Here is a 6,000-nt window from a genome sequence, read left to right as displayed (position 1 = left end):
CTGTATACAAACACATATACATACAACATATGTACTCACACACACACACACACACACACACACACACACACACATACACACATACATACATACATACATATATATAGTTGAAATTTACAGAAAAACAAGACGAAGACAGGTGTATGAACAATAAGCAGGTGTATTTGTTTGACACTTGGGAAAGTGAAAAAGTCTTTTACGTTTTACCCCTACGACTCGCGTGCACACACACACACATATATATATATACATACACATACTTTGGGTATGGTAGATGAATTCATCAAAAATATAGATTCAGATGAATATGGTACTTAGTTTGAGGCACCAGAATTTAGTACAGTATTATCCATACAATTTCAAAGTAAGGTAATTAAAATCAAAATAAGCAACAAGGATATCCAGAGGTAATGCAGTACGATCGTTTCATGCAACTCTATTTAATTGAACAATGCAATCATTACATCAATTTACATCAAATTGATGTAATGATTGCATTGTTCAGTTAAATGGAGTTGCATGAAACGATCATATTGCATTACCTCTGGATATCCTTGTTGCTTATATATATATATATATATATATATGTATATATATGTATATATATACAAGGTTGAGGAAGGTATTGGATTTAACCAAACCCCCAAAAAAAGATACAGGTAATACCGAGTAAGTGCTGTATAGCGACTAGTTTTGCCCCAGTCGTTGTATGAACAGGATTGGGGATTATAAGTCGTGTATATATGTGTGTTTGTGAGTATATATATATATATACTCAAACACACATATATATATATATATATACTCACAAACACATATATACAACACACACACATATATATATATATTTGTACACATATGCATAACTACATACCTACACCCCCACCCACCCATTTTTCTCTCTCCCTCATTCCACTGCTAAGGGGTTGATGAACTTGGGGTAATGGAAGAAAACCCAGCCATGCTTGCAGCCATGTTTTTTTTTCCGTTAGTTGTGTGGTGGTGGTGGTGGTGGTGGTGGTGTGTTAATCGGTGGAGTTGATCTCTTTTCTTTCTTATCTCTTCTATATTTTACGCAGCATAGTTTGTGTGTGTGGGCACTATACTTTTCTAGGTCGTGTCAGTGCCTGGTGGATAAGGTCAACTGCTGCACTACATTGCAGGAAAGGCCTATCCTTTGATATGGCAACACATTCAGGTTACTGTAGCAGACATGACACTGTACTCAAAGATCCTTAAGTATTGTTTGATCTTAGCAATTGTGAAAGCTTTATTTATAAATCATTTATGAATATACAGGTGTTGTGTGGTTTTGTTGCTGGGGACAATGTTGAAATATTCTATCATATTCAAAATATACTGAAAAAAAGGGTAAAGATTATTTAATAAAATAATTTTGCCATTATTTAGCTGATGTCCGGAATGGAAATTAACGTGAAATGTTGATGGAAGGTTTATTTAAAATTAGCTCACTTTAATCTTTTTGTTGCTGTATTTCTGTTCAAATAAACTGACTTTCTTCCTATTAATTTTGAAAATAATGAAGTTACTAACATAACTGTGTGTTTATTAATCTGGTGTTTCGAACACAGATTAACATGGGATTTTGATGGGAAGTTTTAATTCAAATTACTTCAACCCTTTTGTTACCATTATTTCTGTTGAAATTCACTTCCTCTGTTTCAATTAATTTTGAAGTTAACAAAGAATATAGTAAAATAATTTTGTCATTATAAAGCTGATGTTTGGGACATAAAATAAATATGGAATTTTGACGGAAGGTTTTGGGACCATTTTAACCCTTCTCTTACCATATTTCTGCCTTTGTTTCAATTAATTTGGGGCAAATGAATTCAAAATTGTGTTGGCACCTGTACCAGTGGCGCGCTAAAAGCACTGTCCGAGCCTGATCATTGCCAGAGCAGCTGTCTAGCTTCCATGCCAGTGGCACGTAAATAGCACCGTTTGAGCGTGATCGTTACCAGCGTCGCCTTACTGGCACTTGTGCCAGTGACACGTGAAAAAACATTTGAGTGAGATCGTTGCCAGTGCCACTGGACTGGCTCCTGTGCAGGTGGCACGTAAAATACACCATTTTGAGCGTGGCCGTTGCCAGTGCCGCCTGACTGGCCTTCGTGCTGGTGGCACGTAAAAGCACCCACTACACTCTCAGAGTGGTTGGCGTTAGGAAAGGGCATCCAGCTGTAGAAACTCTGCCAAATCAAATTGGAGCCTGGTGTAGCCATCTGGTTTGTCAGTCCTCAGTCAAATCATCCAACCCATGCTAGCATGGAAAGCGAACGTTAAATGATGATGAAGAACTGTTTTTACTAACCCTTTAGCATTTAAACTGGCCATCTCCAGCCCAAATATTCTACCTGTTTTATGCTAAAACTGGCCATATCTGGCCTCTCACTCCTAAACTACAATGTCATTCTAACAATAAACAATCACATCATTGAAAGCTCAAAGCTATGAGATAGTGAAGGATTAATTAAAAGCAATGTGAATAAAAATGCATTACACTAGATGAAGTAATCTGAAAGCTAAAGGTTTAAGCTTGGGTTTGGAGCATAAAATAACAAGTTTTGATGGATGAGATTGTAGCTGTGTCCATTTAAAAGTACCCTTTAATTGTCGGGCAATATGTTGTGCTTCAGAAGACGTGTTGAGTCAGGTGAAATCGTGGTTGTGGCTGATGCCAGTGTCACCTAACTGGCATCCATGCCGGTGGCACATAAAAAGCACCATTTGAGTGGTCGATGCCAGTGCCACCTGACTGGCTCCCATGCTGGTGGCACATAAAAAGCACCCACTACACTCTCGCAGTGGTTGGCAATAGGAAGGGCATCCAGCTGTAGAAACCTTGCCAGAACAGAGTGGAGCCTGGTGCAGCCTCCTGGCTTGTCAATCCTCAAACCATCCAACCCATGCCAGCATGGAAAGTGGACGTTAAATGATGATGATGATAAAGAAGGCATTTGGCTTAATGGTTAGTGTGCTACACTCACAATGGCAGGATCATGGTTTCAGTTCCTGGCCTAGGCAGTGCGTTGTGTTCTTGAGCAAAACACTTCATTTCACATTGTCACAGCTGAGTGGACTGGGCCAGACTGCTGGCATCCCATTCAGAGTAACTATCCCACTGCATCCTTGGAATCATCATCATCATCGTTTAACGTCCACTTTCCATGCTGGCATGGGTTGGACTGAAGACACTAATGTCCAGGAGACATTTTCTTTTTTTTTTCCTACTTTGATATTTGATGGAAGTTTTTAAAATTTAGTTCACTTTAAAATAGGGAGGTTTGTATCCTAGAAACAAGGCCAGTGCCAGGAAGGCTGGTATCAAAAGGGTGAAGGATGCTTTTGAGATTCTTGTTAATAGAAATGACATATCCTATGCAGTCATGTGAGTGACACTCGTGTATCAAAGGTTAGCTGTGACTAAAGAGTGACTTTTGTGTGTGTGTGTGTGTGTGTGTGTGTGTGTGTGTTGCGGATGATTAAATCAAGAATGTCAGATCACCAGATAAATGGGGGATGGTTCATATTCTTCCACTGGTTCCATCTGGTGTTCATGTCCAAAGTGCATAATTCGTGCTGGCTAAGCCCATGTACTCGTATCAACATTTACTGGGATAGGTGGAGCAAGTTCCAACCAGACAATCCACAGGTCAGTGATAATCGACATCCAGTACAGAGACTGCTTACTCAATCATAATTCCTATGGTGGACTCATATCATCATCGTCCTTTAACGTCTGTTGTCCATGCTGGCATGGGTTGGATGGTTTGACCAGGGCTGGTAAGCTGGGGAGCTGCATCAGGTTCCAGTCTGATACACGTTACTCACACATACGCATTGTTACACACACACACACACACAAAAACACATTGCTACACTCATACTTTCTTAAACACTTACTCATTCTTATCTATATACACACATTTTTATATATTCCCATATACACCCCCCCCCCCACACACACGCATACACATTCCTCCTCCACACACATACACACGGTCTCATGACCTGCTAGAAAAGCAGCAACATCTCCCTCGAACCACATCCAACTTTTTTTAAATGAGAGACACATTTGACAGTTTGACCGTGGGATGGTCATAGCTGGAATGCCTCGAATCAGACCAGACCAGACCTGTTATGGAGTTAAAGTACCAGCATTTCTTTGGGATGGTCTTGGTCAGAATGCTTTTAAACAGGGCTTACCTAGCATTAACTATCATCATTATCATCGACAACAGAACCAAATTTACATTGGTGACAGTACTTGACGCTCTCTGGAGAACCAGGATGTAGCAGCAGTAGTAGTAGTAGCAGTAATTGTAATGGTTGTAACAGTAGCCTCTGTGTTGGTGACAGCAGCAGCAGCAGCAGCAGCAGTAGTAGTAGTAGCAATCACTGTAACAGTAATTGTCATAGAATCTGTAACTTTTTTAGTAGTTGAGAAAATAAAGTAGTAGTGGTAGGAGTTAAGTAATTCCACTAGTATTAGTAGTAGTGGTGGTGGTATAAGGATAGTTGTGATAGTAGTGGGGGTCTTGGTAGGGGAGAGTCGCAGTAGCCCTACTTAAAGTAGCAGTGTGTTGGTGGTGGTGGTGGTGGTGGTGGTGGTGGCGATACAGTACATGCTCTTGTAGTCGTTGGTACTGGCAGCCACTGTAGGGTTAGTGCTGGAAGAGATAAGCTGTGGTGGTAATTGGTGGGGAATGGGGTGGGTGGGGGAAATAAGTAGTAGTAATAGTAATAATGTGGAGGCACATGGCCTAGTGGTTAGAGCAGCGGACTCGCAGTCGAGGGATCGCAGATTCAAATCTCAGACCGGGCGATGTGTGTGTGTGTGTTTATGAGTGAAACAACTAAGCCCCACGCGGCTCCGGCAGAAGGTAATGGCAAACTTCTGCTGACTCTTTTGCCACGACTTTCTCTCACTCTTTCTTCCTACAATCTAGCAATTCACCTGCAATGGACCGGTGTCCCGTCCAGGTGAGGAACCTATACGCCAATGAAACCGGGAAACCGGCCCTTACGAGCCAGGCATAGTTCCAGAAGGAACAAACAACAACAATAGAATAATAATAAAATAATAAATCCAAATCCACCCAGCAGTTCTTGAGATATCTTGTCCACGGAGAAACAAATACGACTGAAAACAATACCTCCACCTTTGTTAAGGCGGAGGTAAAAATAATAATAATAATCCTTTCTATTGAAAGCACAAGGCCACAAATTTGGGGGGGGGGGGGAGGATTAAGTTGATTACATCGACCCTAGTGCGTAACTGGTACTTATTTAATCGACCCTGAAAGGATGAAAGGCAAAGTCGACCTCGGCGGAATTTGATCTCAGAGCGTAAAGACAGGCGAAATACCATTTAGCATTTCGTTCGGCATGCTAATGAATCTACCACCTCACTGCCTTCCACACAAAAATAAACTTTTGTAATGTAGACACAAAAACTTGGAATTTCGGAGGAGATGGCAAGTTGATCACATGGTTTCCAGTGTTCGATTGGTTAATAATAATAATGATAATAATAGTAAAATTTTCGACTAAAGGCACAAGGCCTGAAATTTTGGGGGAGGGGGCTACTTAATTACATCACCCCCCCTCCCCTCCTCAATGTTTCACTGGTCATTAATTTATCAACTCTGAAAGGATGAAAGACAAAGCTGACTTTAGAGGAATTTGAACTAAGAATGTTATAATAATAATAATAATAATGATAATAATAATGTTATAATAATAATAATAATAATGATAATAATAATGTTAATAATAATGATAATAATAATGTTAATAATAATGATAATAATAATAATAATAATAATTGCTTCAACTTTTTCCACAAAGGCAGCAATTTTTGTGAGGAGGGGATGAGTCGATTACATTAACCCCAGTGCGTAACTGGTACTTATTTTATCGACCCCCACCGAAAGGATTAAAGGCAAAGATGACCTCGATGGAATTTGAACTCAG

Source organism: Octopus bimaculoides, chromosome 26 (genome assembly GCF_046866305.1).
Source record: "Octopus bimaculoides isolate indiv1 chromosome 26, ASM4686630v1, whole genome shotgun sequence".
Lineage (NCBI taxonomy): Eukaryota > Metazoa > Mollusca > Cephalopoda > Octopoda > Octopodidae > Octopus > Octopus bimaculoides.
The sequence above is the reverse complement of the archived record's forward strand: the minus strand, read 5'-3'. Positions refer to the sequence as shown.